This window comes from Podarcis raffonei, chromosome 3, assembly GCF_027172205.1.
Source record: "Podarcis raffonei isolate rPodRaf1 chromosome 3, rPodRaf1.pri, whole genome shotgun sequence".
Lineage (NCBI taxonomy): Eukaryota > Metazoa > Chordata > Lepidosauria > Squamata > Lacertidae > Podarcis > Podarcis raffonei.
The window spans coordinates 5,797,875-5,815,846 of record NC_070604.1 but is presented as its reverse complement, the minus strand read 5'-3'; the positions used below and the strand labels follow the sequence as shown (position 1 = coordinate 5,815,846).

Genomic DNA, 17,972 nt, shown 5'->3' with positions numbered 1-17,972 from the left:
CTGGATGCAGAACAGTGGCGGGGGGCACCAGCTTGGAACCCCCAGGGGAAGAAGACTCAGAGCCAGGGGGTTGGTGGTGGGACAACAATGAGTGGTCAGAGGAGAAGAGGGAGCTGACTGGGAGGAAGGTTTCGGAAGTAGAAGACATAACAGGGTTTAACAGGAAGAGGCTGTGGCAGAGAGCAGTCCGGAATTAGAGGCTGAAGTGGGGGTAGGCTGCTGAAGAATCCAGGGAGTCTCCCCTCCTGCTGTGACCAGCTCCTCTCCACCCTGGTCTCCCAGAACATGCAGAGAAATGAAGAGGGTGGAGCAAAGAGAGACAAGATGAAGCAGTCTTAGATAGTGGTGGAAAGGCAGGTCCTCACAACGGCCTCACAAACAAGTCCAGGGGTCAGCAACCTAAGGCTCATGGGCCACAAGTGGCCCACAGGGGTCGTTTAACTGGCCCACGAACCGCCCGCTCAGTGAGTCCCCGGGTGCTGCGCCAAACCGCTGCGGCACGGGGACTCGCTTCCGCGGCACCGGAAACCGCGTCTGCGCAGACGCCGAAAATCACGGGCGCGCACGTGATCTGGCCCACGGAGGGATCTCCGCTGGAGTGAACCGGCACAAGCGAGGTAAACCTTGCTGACCCCTGAGCAAGACCTACCAGGAAGAGTTGCTGGGATCACTGTTTGGGTTTCTTTGAATGATTTCTCTGATACTGGGGTGGAATCTACACACATACAAAAAACCTTCTGAAAACGCTTCTTTTAAAAAAGCATTTTCAAAAATACATTGAAAAAACACCATCGCCATCTAGTGTTACATTGTGTATTCCACTTTGTGGGAAGTCATGTTCTTTAAATGCGTATTGGATTTGCTTTAAATATGTGGTGTGGATGTGACCTCAGTCTGACTGTACAGCAGTTCAGCGGAAAGACCAAAGCCAGGTTTTTTATTTTGTTTTCTGTTTAGCATCTCCACTATAAAAGAACACAAAGGCCATTTAGTCTAGCCTAATCACCGGTCAGAACTGAGAGTTTAGGCAGGTGCTGCTTTTTGAATTCCTGCATGAGAAGCTACACCTGACAATATTCAGCCTGCTGACTGAAGGGAATATGCCAACATAACGGGGAGGGAAGCAATTTTTGGCCATCCCTCCTTCACCCGGCAGTGTCACCCCACCCTTTAAATCTACTCCAGAGGATTAGTGGGTCCCTCTGGAGCATGGCGTCTTGCTAGGGGAGAGAAGACTCCACCAAGAGCTTCCCTTCTGCCAGCAGACAGTCATTGTTGGATATCACCCGTTGACGTACTGAGCAGCGCCACAGCTTGGTTCTGCACAGTTGCCTTGCCTACAGTCGAATAACTACTGGAGGGACAATTCTTGGAGGAGCCCAGTTCTTCAAAGCAGAAGCCAGAAGGAGCTGTGCATGAAAGATTGTGTTGACAGTGTGTTGTGGAAATGCACTGCGCTGCCTTAGGAGAGCGGCAAATGCAGAGAAGGCAGGCCAAAGAAGGATGGAGGGCAGTTCTTGCAGTTTTAAAGTTCCTTCATTCTTCACTGGGTGTTCCAGAGGGGTCATTCAGCTATCACAAACAAATCCTCAAGAACTGGTGGTGGTGGTTTTTCAAGTTACTGAATTTTCTCTGGAAAATGCAAGCTTGGATTAAATAGAGGGGGAAGTATCAGTGTCAGACAAGGGTACTATGGCGCCCTATGCAACGTCAGAATTTGGTCCCCCCCCCCGAGCACTCACTGCCTGCCCAAAGGTGGGCAGACAGTAACTAGGTGGGAGGACTCTAGGAACCTGTCACTGCCTCCACCTCCTTCCCAATGCCCAGCACCTTGCTTACTAGGTTTTGAGACTGCACCTCCTCTGCTCAGAGCCCAGTGTGTGCTCACCTCTTGCAGAGCCCTAAATCTGCCACTGGAAGTATGGGCTTGTGCCAGTGATGTCATGTGGGTGCTGGGGGCAGAGCTTCCATGCGTTAGGAGCACCAGCCTTAAAATAATTACCCATCTGGAAGTCCCTCGTGCTCTTGAAGCAAGCTTGAATTTTTATGGCAATAGCTTGTTGTTCATTAGTACTCTATGCTCCACAAACCGTCTAGCTTGCTGCTTCCCTTGGATGGGTACAGCCAATGAACATAGCAGGCAAAAGAACCATGACTGCCAGGTTATCTTTCACTCTTGGTACCTTCCGTGCAAGTGGAAGAATTGGGTTGATAAAAGCTAATTTCAGTTACTCCAATAGAGTAGCATAGCATGGGGAAGCCACAGGGGTGGTTACCCTGGGTGCAAAATTGTTATGGGAGCAAAATTTAAACACCCGGTGCTGCCTCAATGTAGCTGTGCGCTTCCGTCGCTGGGCTCTGTTGAAAATGGCTTCTCCATGTGAACCAGGAAGTGACCTTTCTAGATAACGGAACAACTTTTCTTATTCCTGTGGCTACAATCTTCTGGGTGATGTGGACGCCATTAGGCAGTTGAATGTGCATGCATACTCCATCCATCAAGACATATGCCACCTGTTCAACCATGTAGCTTTTCCAGTCTTGGCCTTTGATTGGCACCCTGGATATAGATAATAAATTACAGAAATTAATTTCCTGTTGCAGTCAACACACGGCACTTTGGCACAGTCTAAAAATCAATGTCCTAGTGGCCTTGGAGCCATACTCTGTTAACACAGGCAGAGAAGGACAAGACTTGACCTTCAGAACACCTGTTTGCTTTTGGCTTCAGTGTTAACCCGGAAGATCTGAGTCACACCTGCCATCTTTGGGACACGATTCCAAGCATCATCGTCATATAGTTGCAAGCTTGACTCTCTTGATCACTTCGTTAAAAGCACATTAATGTTTCTTCATAATTGTGAATGCTTTCCTGAGTCTGAGAGAAGCTAGCTCAAGTACTCATATCCCACAAATTTGCAGTTGGGGAGGGGGAATTGATGTGTTTGCACGTACCTTATACTGGTTCTGTTTTTGAGATTTGCTTATATAAGAATCTTGAGGCAACAAATTGTTAGTTACTTGATTTATGGAAGCTAATAAAGGATATTTAATTAATTATTGTTTTTGCTGTGAGTTGGTGCTACATGGATTTTCTGCCTTAAGCGTGAAAGCTTATGTATTTATTTAAAGATGACCTGCTGCAGTCCCATTTATATAATGGAATGCCCATTTCTAATCTGTAGTTTCATTGTGAATTTGTGGTTGTTAATTCTTTAGAGAGGCAGTGCAGCACAGTTGACAGAGTGCTGGCCAAGAGAAGAATATATCATTAACCAAGACCCTTTCCTGCCCAAAAGAGGTTGCAGCTGATGTCTCATCCTAAACTGGGGAGGGTGGGGTGAGCATTTTTCATCCCTGGAGATACCTGTACCTTAAGTGACAGTTCTAGATTAAGGAGTCCTCTCAATCATTTCAGGATTAGTGCAACCCTATACAAAAGATGGAGAATTCTTCCTTCCCAGACCAAGAAACCATTCACCTACTGTGTTCATTTTCCTCTAGAAAAAGGCATAATAGCCTAAGATATTTAACCTATGGCTCAGTAAGTAAGGAAAAAACAGGCCCTTTATTTGATGAACTGCATAGGAAAAGGGACATTTGAATTATTATTATTACAGTGGTACCTTGGGTTACATACGCTTCAGGTTACACACGCTTCAGGTTACAGACTCCGCTAACCCAGAAATATTACCTCGGGTTAAGAACTTTGCTTCAGGATAAGAACAGAAATCGTGTGGCGGCAGTGCAGCGGCAGCAGGAGGCCCCATTAGCTAAAGTGGTGCTTCAGGTTAAGAACAGTTTCATGTTAAGAACAGACGTCCAGAACGTGAAATAAGTTCTTAACCCGAGGTACCACTGTATTATTATTATTATTATTATTATTATTATTATTATTATTATTGAAAACCAGCTAAGCTTTCCACAATGGAAAATCAAAACATCCATTCTCTCTTTTTTCTTTCCTTTTGGTAGATTTTAATGCCAAACTTCTCCTGAGTACGTCCAAAATCCACACAAAATAGATGGTTGCAGATGTTTCTCTAGTGGGGATTTCCTTTTAGCAGGAACAGTAGTTCAAGAACACCTTGGCTGGCAGCTGTTGATCAGAGCCTCAGGCAAAATCCTACTAGCAAATGCATTAATGGTACAGTAACGTTTTGCTCCTAAAGTGGATTTCAGTTCAGTGACTTCTGGGTGGAAAAGTTTTATTAAGTGGCATGTTGTGCTGGTTTTAAAATAGCTCTGCCTTCCCCTACCTCATCCAAACCACATTCCCTTTGGGAACACACACAAACGCAAAAGGAATCCTGATCGCAGGCATGCTTTGGACTCTGCCCCACGACGGCCTCCTCTTAAACAGCTCTAAAATGGATGCAGACGAACTTGCTTCACATTGAACATTTACTTCACAGCTCTGGATGATTCTTGCCAGAGCAATAAGGTGTCGTCTCCTGTGAAATAAAATGGGCATGATTCAGGGAAGGGAAGATCTCTAAACCGAACTATTCTGTTTTATGCAAAACTATGTAAAATGCTTACTAATTTGTGTCCAGGGAGAGGTCCCGTTATGTCACAATTATGTGACATGTTGAGATTCAGTGTCATCTTACATGTCGATATACCATTTCCCCTCTTTAAAACTAATTGAAGGAAGGTGTTTTTTTTGTAGTTAGCACCCAAACAACCTGTAGAATGTTGAATAAAAGGTAAAAGGTTACAGACACTTGCAATTTGTTTCCCTACCTCACTGCAGACAGTATATACACGAAGAACAGCCACTGAGCAAAGCTTGGTGCCCCTATGTCTTTGGGGATGAATTATCTGACTAGTGCAGTCCATGCTGTATACAATTCACTTCCAGGGCAGGGCAGTTACGTATTTGGGCATGACGCTGGCGTTATCAGTCCTTAAATTCATAAAAGCAATGTTAGCATCGAAATTGGTAGCTTGGTATATATTCGGAAATAATATTCCTGCTCCCAGGGCTCAGAAGAATGGTAGTTGGCAGTAGGTCCTCCATGGGGCGTGGCACTGTCCATTCACTGATGCACCATCTTCTTAATTGCTACTTCACGTGTTCCAGGACTGAGCTCTCTCATGGAAAATAACTTCTGGGTGAGTTCTGCCTCCAATTAAATTCTGAGAATAAGTAAGAGGCACACAGACAGCTCTAACCCGACGCACATTGTCACAGGAAAGTCGGTGGCGTTTAAAGTGTGCTTCCCAAAATGGTTCTATTGTCTTATGCATTTATAAAATGGTGTCACTTGCCTTTGCTCCAGAAATACATCAGGCTGCTGCGTAGCTATTTTTCCAAATAATTAATCTTTCCAGTGGAATAACTTCAAGCTCGACATTTCCTGTTATGTTATACAGCTGCAATTTGTAACCAGAGATCCTGCACAGTGTTCTGTGGGCGCCTTGCCAAATACATGACACTTTACCTACAGAAGTGCCCTACACAAATAATCCTTAACCACAAGTTAAACAGTTAGGCACTGTTCTGGTCCAGCAGAAAAATGGGGACAAGGAAGCTTTTAAAAAAGCAACCACCCCAAACCCCCGCAACTTTCTTTAAACCTGTGCTAAACATCCCATTTTGATATTCAAAATATTTTAGCTTGTAACATGGGCGTCTGGAAATATTGCTTTTTGTGAGTGATAATTTGTATTAAAGAGAAAAGCTTGGGATTGTTCATGTCACAAAATGATTTTATTGGCTCAAATACATTTTTACGCTTGTTTATTTTGGTTAAATGTACAGCTTTTTAGCCATCTGCAATCCAGATGTACAGGTATCCTAAGACTGAAATCTATGCATGCCTGCTCATAACTAGATCCAATTTACTTCCAAGTAAGTGTGTATGTGACTGTATGATTGAAGCCTAATAAATACTGATGCATATTCTTAAATTTGGTTCACACATGCATGTATGTCCCATGATTTCTCTACAGTTCAGGTCTTTAAAAAGGTAAAGGGACCCCTGACCGTCAGGTCCAGTCGTGAACGACTCTGGGGTTGTGACGCTCATCTCACTTTATTGGCCAAGGGAGCTGGCGTACAGCTTCCGGGTCATGTGGCCAGCATGACTAAGCCGCTTTTGGCGAACCAGAGCAGCGCATGGAAACACCGTTTACTGTCCTCTAATGTGTTACTTGGCTCCCTCGAAAGCATTTCACATGAGGTGATGTGAGCCGATAGTTTTTTCTGTAATAATATATCCCTGATAGAGATACAACAAGTCATCTCCTGAGATTGAAGTCATGCACTGATGAGTATTCATGTGTGAAATGGTCCTTAGACGCTAACATCTATAGGAGAACACTATGGTATCAGGCCCCCAAAATAATGTCTCCCTCCCCACCAGGGTGAGAGAAGATCTGCATCAGGAATAAGTGGGGGGAAACATCAGTTGCCCCAGTGGATTCTGCCACCAGATGTGGCCTTGCCTCCTGGGTGGATGAACCCTGAGTTTATTGGAGACTAACCCAAATCTATTTCCACCTTCATTCAGTGCAAGGCTCAAATCTGGAGCGTACAAAAGAATAATAGGTGAGGCTGAATGCCGCTGAGGAGGTGCAGAGTAATTTCCATAATCCCTGAGTAACCAATCCATTCACATATGGGGGAGTGTTTATCTAGAAGAAGCAATCCCACAGCAGTCCGGTTTATTCACCCTCATCCTGTCCATCACTGACCTCAGGATTTGACCAGGGATTCTGGGAGGGGATGGGTCTTTGACTTTTATAGACTTCCACAAGTCCCTCCCCTTTCCAACATGGTTAGAAAAAAACATGGTTAGAAAAAAGTGTTTGAGTAAAGACTTACGCTTTCAATTTCTCATCCTCTCCTCTCTCTCCCTTTTCCCTCTAACCCCCAGTTGGACTTTTCTAGGGGGAAATTAAAGTTAAATTGGCTCTGAATGGAGTTCTGAATTAATATATGACATTCAGAGCTATTTCAGAACTCTGGAATTCCTTCCTTTGCAATGGATGAAGCGAATTGACCCAGTTTGTTTCAATCAGTGTTTTTTTTCTTAGAGGGTACTCTCATTTTGACTCAAGAAAATCACTGGGAAATGAAATGAAACCGCCATCTGATTCACAAAATGTTTAGGGGTATGTGTACCCCTGCGTCTGTCCCCACCCCCCGAAAAAAGCACTGGTTTGAGTTTGGGTTTGATATCCCGCTTTATCACTACCCAAAGGAGTCTCAAAGCGGCTATCATTCTCCTTTCCTCCCCCACAACAAACACTCTGTGAGGTGAGTGGGGCTGAGAGACTTCAGAGAAGTGTGACTGGCCGAAGGTCACCCAGCAGCTGCAGGTGGAGGAGCGGAGACGCGAACCCGGTTCCCCAGATTACGAGTCTACCGCTCTTAACCATTATACCACACTGGCTCTCAATTGTTCATTTCTGAACGATTTCACAGGAACACCTACAACAGTAAGCAGCATCTCCCATCCCGAACCCAGACAGATGTTGCAGAAGGATGTTGAGATCAATGGTATCAAACATGGCTGAAGAAGAGTGAGCAGAGTCCAGTTCTCCCTGGCCTTCTCTTGGTTCAGATAATCTATCAGGGTGAACAGATTCATTTCAGTGCCAAAGCTGAGCTGTAAGACAGACCAGTGGAGACCCACTTTCACTTCTGTCCCTTGTACTGTCCTGTGTTTCTTATTGTGCATGCTCTGCCTGCACATGTAGAGAAATGTGACAGTATTATTCTAACCGCACATTGGCATTCCAACAAGGAAGCGCTTTACACGTCAGCCTCTTCTTGCATAATGGAGCCCCATCAATCACAACATGGGAGGCAGCAGAGGTTATCCCATGCCAAGCTACAGGCCTTCCTAGCAAGCAGATATCACAACCACCTGTTCACTCAAACTGATGGGAGTTGCAGTCCAAAACATCTGGAGGGTGCCACGTTGGCGAGGGCTGCACTGAGTGACATAACTTCTCCTAATCTGCCATCACCAGCTGGTCCACTTTCAAGTAGGGAAAGCAGCTTTCTGCACAAAGAACCAAACTGTGACCCTCATCCTTGCGAGCAGATCTAGAGCAAGCTTCCTCAACCTCAGCCCTCCAGATGTTTTGAGACTACAATTCCCAGCATCCCTAAACAATGGTCCTGCTAGCTAGGGATCATGGGAGTTGTAGGCCAAAAACATCTGGAGGGTCGAGGTTGAGGAAGCCTGATCTAGAGGTACCAAAAGGAACACACTAGCTGTGCTCACACCTTTGGCCATCACAAGCAGAAGCAAGTGTGCAAACTAAGGAAATAGATGGACATTCAGTTCATTCAGAGACGGAAGAAACATTTGTTTTGTGGGTGCTGAATTTGGATTATCTGATGCAAAATATTTTTGTAAGGATGATTTTGTGGTGTTGTTTCTCAACATAAATGCCCATAGCCCTGAAGAAGCTTTCTTAAGTGATATGGCAGAAGTCCAAAGTACTTTGGTGTCAGCGCACAGCACTGCTTCTGAATCCATTGTGCTACAGCACAATGAAATATGCATTTTGGTGTTTATATGTGGGTGAAGAAACTGCTTCCTTTCCTCTGTCCTTGTGTGGTCTGCTTGTGTACCTGCACAGCACTGTCTGAGGGCATAGATGTGATAGCATTTCATGATAGCTTTGTGTAGGTGAAAACAACTTCTCCATGGGATGGACAATGGTGAGGAATTGGGCTCAGGACATTTACTTTAGCTGCTGTTGGAGAGAAAGTGAATTAATCATGTGTAAATGATATTTGTAGCTATTGTGTTCTGGTGGTTGACTGCTCTGAAGTAACAGCTAAAATAAGCATCTTACAAGCCAAAGACCCTTTGGGATTAAAAGTGCTCAACAAATCCTTCCATTAGCTGATGCTGGTTAGCTGATGCTAACTAAATGTGTGTGTGTGTATCTCCTGAAACCACTTGAGGCAAAATTTACAGTCACTGTCTTGCTTGAAGCAACCAAAATATTGATTGAGCTATAAAACCATGGGGCTGGAGCAAATGATGCAGTTCTGGAAAACAACGATCAGGGTTGGTGGCAGCCTTTCAATGGGTGAATGAAAGAGGAGCAATTCAGAAGCGTCAGCTCTGGGAATCCGGAGAAATGCTGGGAGTCAGGCTGGCCAGAGAAAGAAAGAAAGAAAGAAAGAAAGAAAGAAAGAAAGAAAGAAAGAAAGAAAGTAGCTGCAGGGGAGAAAGTCGGCCAGTTCATATTAGACTGGTATACACATTATGGGCCAGATTCAACTAAAGAGTTGCAGTAGTGAGAGCCACAGCAGAAAAGTTCCTCTCCTCCTGCCCCTCATATGGGCTCTTGTGGGTGGGTGGAGACACATTGGACATAAGTATTCATATGATGTTGAATGTGCTTTAAATATGGCTGCCATACGTCCAGAATATCCCAGACACAACTGGGATATGTCCATCAGAAATGGCGTCCGGGCAGCCCATATCGGAAGTGTTGATTTTTGGGTGATTTCCCTCAAAATAGAATTAAAAAACCCTTCATTTCTGCAGCAGCGGTTGATTCTCGGAGGAAGTGCAGCCCCTGTGGATCCTGCTGCTTGAGGTGGTCTCATCCCCTTACCTCATGGACGGGCCAGCACTGCAGCATATGTAGGAAGATTCGAGGCAGGGGCACATTTAACCTAAGGAATCTGTTTCCACAAGGCTCAAGACCGCAATCCCTTAAGGACCACCTCTTTTCTATGTGAATTTACCCAGACCCTGAGTCATGATCTGAGGCCCCTCTTTGTGTGCCCCCTCCATGAGAGGCCCAGAGGGCAGTAAGATGAGAATGGGCCTTTTCTGCCATGGAATGCTATCCTCAGGAGGCTCGTCTGGCTCCTTCATTAGACACCTGATATAAGAAACGAACTGCTCCTTTTCCCTTATGGGGTACATAAGAGCCCATATAGAGTCCTTTTGTAGGTTCTCTATCAGTAGGAGAAAATAACAGACCAACCAGAGAATATTGAGAAGCAAAGCAGCTAGTAAACCTGATCTTTATTAACTGTTGCAACAGGGTGCTCCCCCACACGCAGGAGAGAGGAGGAGGACTCAGAACCAAGGTGTGCCCGCCCTTATATAGACATTTTAAATTGCCCGCCCTGGAGTCCAAGACCACCCCCAGAAACATCATACATACATCACAGAAGGGGTGTAGCCCAAGACCCCCCCCCCAGATGCATCATACCTACATCACAGAAAAGGCGGTCTACAACAGAAATCTGAGTGTGTTGTTTATCTCCTATCTGCCAGGTTACCTGATTGTATTATCTGGGTTTTGGCCACTCTTTTGTTATTATAACTACTTAATTCCTGAATCCAGGTCACAGGCTCACACCCTGTTCAAATCTTGAATGTGTCCTTAAGACAGGATCTGTGAGGACAGGATTTGTGAGGAAAGAGACAATGGGAAGTTTTCCCACTTAGACCTTGCAGAGAAATATTTGAGGTCAATTTGTTCAGGACCTTTTCCATGGGGTTTCAGACATGTGGTTTATATATACAGTTATGAACCTTTTAATGAGGGTGAAAGAGGAGAGCGCAAAATATGGTCTGAAGCTCAACATCAAAAAAACGAAGATCATGGCCACTGGTCCCATCATCTCCTGGCAAATAGAAGGGGAAGAAATGGAGGCAGTGAGAGATTTTACTTTCTTGGGCTCCATGATCACTGCAGATGGTGACAGCAGCCACGAAATTAAAAGACGCCTGCTCCTTGGGAGAAGGGCAATGACAGGCCTAGACAGCATCTTGAGAAGTAGAGACGTCACCTTGCCAACAAAGGTCCGTATAGTTAAAGCCATGGTTTTCCCAGTAGTGATGTATGGAAGTGAGAGCTGGACCATAAAGAAGGCTGATCGCCGAAGAATGGATGCTTTTGAATTCTGGTGCTGGAGGAGACTCTTGAGAGTCCCATGGACTGCAAGAAGATCAAACGCATCCATTCTTAAGGAAATCAGCCCTGAGTGCTCACTGGAAGGACAGATCCTGAAGCTGAGGCTCCAGTACTTTGGCCACCTCATGAGAAGAGAAGACTCCCTGGAAAAGACCCTGATGCTGGGAAAGATGGAGGGCACAAGGAGAAGGGGACGACAGAGGACGAGATGGTTGGACAGTGTTCTCGAAGCTACCAGCATGAGTTTGACCAAACTGCGGGAAGTAGTGGAGGACAGAGGTGCCTGGCGACTAAACAACAACAACAAATGAACATTATATATATATATATATATATATATATATATATATATATATATATATATATATAAAAAACCTTAAAATTCTTATAACATACCTTTAGGTGCCAAGTGAAAATGTTCTTCTTCAACCAGGCTTTGGGCTGATTACACAAATTTGTTGTCTGCGTTTTTTTCAGATGATTTAGGACAAATCTGATGTGCTGAATCCAAAAATCACATTGGTTTTGCTCAATCAGGTCAAGTTTTTGAGCTATGGCCACATGTCGTTTTTTTACGTTTTTGTTCACATGTATGCTTGTGTGGAGCATTTTAGAAAAAGTTGGTGGGGGTAAAATGCCATGTCGAATAATTGTTTTGATTGGAAATGATTATTTTAATGACAAGAAGTATTCAGGTCCGATAGTTCTGGGTGATTATGTCGAAAAGGGATCAGTTTGAAGTCATAAAACCTCGAAATCTTCCATAAATTGGTGCGGCAAAGCATAAAGTTGCTTACCATGCTTACTTTGGTATTAAACTTGGTGACCAGGATAAAGCTTGGGCGCCACACATGGTGTGCAAGGCATGCACCGAGGCTCTACGTGGGTGGACCAATGGCAAGAGGAGTCTGAACTTTGGAATTCCCATGGTTTGGAGGGAGCTGACAAACCATGTCACTGACTGCTACTTCTGCGCTGTTGATGTGACTGGGATCAACAGAAAGAACCGGAGCAGCCTCAAGTATCCTGATCTTCAATCAGCACGTCGTCCTGTAGCTCATTGTGATGAAATTCCAATGCCTGTCTTCGGAGAACTTCCTGACATTAGTGACGAAGATGCCTCCAGTGTTGAAGGACATGAAGAAGAAGAAGTGGTTCTTGAAGATGATGCTCCACATCCATTTTCCCAAAAGGAGTTGAATGATCTAGTTCGCGACCTCAGCTTGTCAAAGGACTCTGCCGAACTGTTGGCATCCAGATTGAAGGAAAAAAACCTCCTCTCTGACAGTGCTCGCACCAGCTTCTTCCGCAACAGGCATCAAGAGTACCTCCGTTTTTTCTCAGAAGAGAAGGACTTGGTGTACTGTGCAGATATTGCGCAGCTTCTGCTCAAGCTTGGAGTGCCACAGTACGAACCCAAAGATTGGAGACTGTTCATTGACAGCAGCAAGCGATCACTGAAATGTGTTCTGCTACACAATGGCAACCAGTTTGCCTCTATACCCCTGGCTCACTTGACTACACTGAAGGAGAACTATGAAGCGGTGAAGTATGTGCTGGAGAAAATTGGTTATGATCAGCATAAGTGGTTTATTTGTGTTGACCTGAAGATGGTGAACTTTTTGTTGGGACAACAGTCTGGCTTCACCAAGTACCCATGTTTTCTATGCATGTGGGATAGTAGGGACCGTGCTCAGCATTACACGAAGAAGGACTGGCCTGTGCGGGAGGAATTGGTGCCTTGCAAAAAAAGGAACGTCATCAACGACCCTCTGGTGGACAGAGAAAGAATACTCTTCCCACCGCTGCACATCAAGCTCGGCTTAATCAAGCAGTTCACCAAGGCTCTGGACAAGGATGGTGACTGCTTCACTTACTTGTGCAGGCTTTTCCAGGATTGACCATGGAGAAGTTGAAAGCTGGCATCTTTGACGGTCCTCAGATCCGCCAGCTCATCAGAGATCCAGAGTTCGGAAAGTCAATGAACGAAGTGGAACTGGAAGTGTGGAAGGCATTTGTTCTGGTAGTGAAGAACTTTCTTGGCAACAATAAGGCCAAAACTACGCAGAACCTGTCAACAACATGCTGACTGCTTTCAGAAACCTGGGCTGCAACATGAGTGTCAAGATGCACTACCTATTTTCACATATGGACCGGTTTCCTGAGAACCTGGGTTCAATGAGTGACGAGCAGGGGTAGAGATTCCATCAGGACATGAAAGAGATGGAGACCAGGTCTCAGGGTCGCTGGGACGCAGTCATGATGGCTGACTACTGTTGGACTCTGATGAGAGACCTCCCTGCCGCTGAGCGTTCCAGGAGTTCCAAGAAACGGAAGTTCAAGCCCTGAAGTTTGAAAAATGGTGAAGCAACATGCAATTTACGTGTACTTACCTTTATCAATGCCCACCATTCAGTTTACAGTAATCGATGTTTCTATCAGGTAATCAATATATGTTGTTGGAAAAACATTTTTTTCTCTTAAAAACATATTTAGGATGATATGTGTTGACAAAAATCAGCTGATAATGCCACAAAAATGTAATTGATTTTGTCACAAGATCTGATTTTTTTCAAATCAACATCGCACAAAAACCTGACCTGATGGAGAGAAACGGATGCCATTTCCTGATTCAGCAGTGCAAAAATACCCTAAATCAGTTGTAGAAATCTAGACAACATTCAAAAAGTAAAAAATTGTTGCCCAGTGTTATCAACACTTCCCCTTTTAAATGTGATTGTGGGAAGGGGGTTATTGGTTTGTTTTTGTTCTATGCGGGTGAAGAGTGGTATACAAATGAAATAATAATAATAAAAGTGGTGGCCACCGACTTGGAAGGCTTTAGAAAGGGTTTAAACAAATCTGTGGAGGTTAAGGCTCTCAGTGGCTACTAGCCATGATGAATATATTGTTATAGATTTAGGCGGGGGATAACCCCCTGAAACCTAGAAATTAATAAATGCTAGAATTTTGCTTATTTGTGATATGAAGGGAAAATGCAAGCTGCAAAGGAATTCCTGGGCTGGCTTATGCAAAACAACCTTGCTGAGCTACGGCTATCAGGCTTGCTGATCAGAAGGTTGGCGGTTCGAATCCCCGCTACGGGGTGCACTCCTGTTGCTCCTGCCCACCTAGCAGTTCGAAAGCACGTCAAAGTGCAAGTAGATAAATAGGTACTGCTCTGGAGGGAAGGTAAACGGCGTTTCCATGCACTGCTCTGGTTCGCCAGAAGCGGCTTAGTCATGTTGGCCACATGACCCAGAAGCTGTACGCCGGCTCCCTTGGCCAGTAAAGCGAGATGAGCGCCGCAACCCCAGAGTCGTCCGCGACTGGACTGAACGGTCAGGGGTCCCTTTACCTTTAACAATACAAGAGAACTCCTTCCCCCTTGTCCCAGGTGTTAACAGAGATGGGGATTTGGAAGGGTGCCATTGTTAACTGCTCCACAGGGGGCAAGCGGGGCTGGGAGGAAGAAGAGCTGAGGTCCATCTTTGGGAGAGGCTGGCTGCAGGGCTAACGGCAGAGATGCCTTGGACTCTGTGGGGTACAAGCACCTCTTGAAACGACTATGCTGCAAGAGCTGGACTCCCTCCACGCAGACTGAAGGTGTAAATGGGCGAACAAACCACATTTCTTAACGTCACAGCAGCCTCTGCCACGTCTTCAATTCTCCAAGGTGCACAGACCCCACCTGGCACTCCATAGGCTCTTTCCACCGCTCAGCAGAGAAAGGAGCAGGCACCCAACTTTTGTAACAATATGTATTTTCTCCATGCCTCTGGATACCAGTCGCTGGGGGAAAGAAGCAGGAAAAGTACTGCTGCACTGAGGGCTTTGCAGCATCATCTGGTTGGTCACTGAGGAAAGAGAGGTGGCGGATTAGGTCCATCATGTCCCTTCCAGGCTCCGCATGAGACAGAGCTTGGATCAGAATCCCACCCAAAGGTCTTAATCGCCAGAGGAGGATGCTTGTACAGGAGGAGAAAGCAGCTGTAAAAGCCTTAACTACACTTGTGCTCCCTCTGCTGTCAATTAGTTGTAACTAGAGATGTTGGGGAAATCTTGGCCAGGGAAGGCTGGGATGCGCACAATGCGTCCTGAAGGTTCATGCTCTAAATCAGGGGTAGGCAACTAAGGCCCGGGGGCCAAAAGTGGCCCAATTGCCTTCTCAGTCTGCCCTGCAGACGGTCCGGGAATCAGTGTTTTTTACATGAGTAGAAAGTGTCCTTTTATTTAAAATGCATCTCTGGGTTATTTGTGGGGCCTGCCTGGTGTTTTTACATGAGAAGAATGTGTGGTTTTATTTAAAATGCATTTCTGGGTTGTTTGTGGGGCATAGGAATTCATTCAATTTCCCCCCCCAAAATGGTCTGAGGGACGGTGGACCAGCCCACGGCTGAAAAAGGCTGCTGACCCCTGCTCTAAATAATCTGCCACCTTCTCTCCATCCCTCATGATAAACCAGCTAAGGGGAATCAAATGTATCCCAAGTGGACAGCAGGCCATCTCAGCTTCCAGAATGGATGGGCAGTTCTTGAGCCCCTTCTACCTGCTGTGAGGTGGGTGGCAGCAATGGATTCCAACACAGGATTCTGCAGGTATGGATCTGAGAGTTGAGTAGTGGCAGCAGGGGCAAGGTAAACCCAAGGGAGAAGCTGCAGCAGTGGTGTTACAGTGGTCAGAGCATACTGTGCAAAGCTAGGAAGGATGTCTGAATTGTTTGCCTGAACTGTTGTCCGACCTCTATGTTTCAATCTCCAAGAAGGGCAAATGCTAGGAGCAACTATCTCTTGTTGCTTTCTTTCCCCAGGGCTACAACAGTTGAACAAGAAGGTACAGCAACTCAGCAGTAGTCAAACTGAGACCATTGCAGCTCCTGTGAGCTCACAAACAGACCCTGCAAACGGGCTTTTGTACGGGCGTTTAGCAGGGGAGTTTAAAGGGGAGGCCCAGAGCACTGTCTCTCGGTGTTCATAGGACCAAGAGACGTGGAGGGCGAGGGAGCTGCTGCAGTGACTTGCAACACCTGTGCCATTTTGGTCTTTCTGCCAGAGAACATGCAACAGTACACTTGTAGCAAGTGCAAGCTGGTTGTCTTGCTGTAAGAGAAGGCGCAGTGGTTTGAGGCCCACAGCTCAAGCGGCAGGACAACGTGCAGAGTTTCTTGACAGAGCTGAGTCGACTGTGATGGAGCAGCAAGACAGATGGGATTATGAGACTCTGGGCAGATAGCTGAAGAGCCTTGGAGCACAGGTGGTCTTTTCATCACTCCTTCCTGTTGAAGGTTGAAGGAAGAGAGAGGCGAAGGTTGAAGGAAGAGAGAGGCGAATACTGGCTGCCCAGGTGGTGTCGTCATGAAGCGTTTGGCTTCTTGGAGGGTCCTGTCCCTCTTTGCCCTTAAAATGCCTTCTCCAGTTCAAACAGCAGTGTTGTCCTTTGTTTTTAAATTCAAAAAGCAAAACACAGTAGAATTCGAATTGTCCTAAAAGGGAAAAGACACTCCCCTTTTAACTCTCAGAACAAATGGTGTTGGGCTGCTTACTTGTGAGGAGAAAAGCCAGCTCTGTACACAATGTCTGAATTTGGACGCTGTGCGAATATTTCCGTTTATTCTGGGTCCAATGTGTTCACACTGCTGATGTTTGAAGCAGAGTGACATTAGGCACAACCCAGCTGTATTCTGTAGTTTCTTGAGAAATACAGCTGATTGACATGTTTCCCCTCAAACCAGCTTCCATCTGATTTGAAAATGAAAGCCATGGTTACACATGAGGTGTGTACATTTGAGGCAGCTGTTGCATATGGACAGGTGGATTCAGTGAATGGACACAAATCAGGTAATGTACATCGGATGGCAGCTTAACTGCCCCATCACTAGTTTGCACGACAACATAAAAAAGTGACTTGAAACAACTTTGCTGTGTTTTTAACCACGAATATCTACATAGCCTAAATTTAATGTTTAGATATAGCTCTGAAGCCATTCATCTAAATCTGAGTTCCCTTGGAAGAGAGATTGAACCCATCCTGGGAACTGTAGCTGTGTGAGGGGAACAGGGGGTCAGAAGACAGCTCAGAAGAGGCACCAGGTTTTGGGAAGGAAGCATGAGGCTTTGGCAGGCTGGTAGAACCCTCCCACCCCCTTCCCAGGGCTGGGAAAGCGTTGACCCTGTCAGTCTCACATCTCCTTCCCAAAGCCCAGCGCCTCACTTACCAGGCTTTGGGAAGGAAGCGCAAGGGCTGCAGGGAGGCGTCCAGTGTTGCGGAGGGCTACCAAAAAAAGCTGTTGGGCTGCACGTTGGACCACTCTGGTGCAGGGAATACAGCAGGAATTAGGATCTAATGGACTTTCAGAAATTGCACAGCCAATAGACAGGGATGCTGGGAGCTACTTGTAGGAGCCCAGAATGTGAGAGCCCTTAACCATTTGACAAAGCACAACAGAATGACCTGTTCAAAGGTTTCATTCTTCCAGCACATACACATATAAAATCGCTAGAAATGGGTAATTAGTTAGAAACTCATCATTAGGAGATATCAAAAGCTATGGTTAGCTTTACAAAGAGGCTCTATTTTGTCTGCAGTCAGGCGGTGATAAATGTAAATAAAAAGTGACAGGTGATAGTTAGCAAGGCAAGCTACATTATGTGTGTACTGTAAATCTTCATGTTCTTTCAGTGCGCTGAATGTCAAAATGATAAACAGAATAAACAGTTATTTCTTTATGCTGATTAAAAACCATGAGTGTAATTTGCGCAAAGTTTCGTGAATTATGGGGATAGTTGTGGGCCCTAAAGGGATTTACATAATGGGTGGGTGGCCTCAGGATCCAGCCCACTTAGGCTGAAAAGGTTTCCCACTCCAGTGCAGAGGATGTGGATTTTAAGGGTGATGAACATTTAATGAGGGCAGGAGCCCACTTCTGTCCAGTGTACCTGCCAGCCACAGCCATACAGAGAAAGCACCTGTTCTTTGTTCTTTTTCTGATTAATTCAGAAAAAGAAGAGCCAGTGTGGTGTAGTGGTTAAGAGCGGTAGTCACCTAATCTGGTGAACCGG

The 17,972-nt window shown here is 45.5% G+C and overlaps 1 long non-coding RNA gene across 1 annotated transcript; it reads left to right on the top strand.

The window, feature by feature from the left end:
• Window positions 1–15,735: 15,735 nt before the first annotated feature.
• LOC128409923 (uncharacterized) lies at window positions 15,736–17,639 on the top strand. The gene is made up of 2 exons (XR_008329341.1): window positions 15,736–16,198; window positions 16,229–17,639. It is a non-coding gene; the product is annotated as an uncharacterized LOC128409923 (long non-coding RNA).
• Window positions 17,640–17,972: the final 333 nt, after the last annotated feature.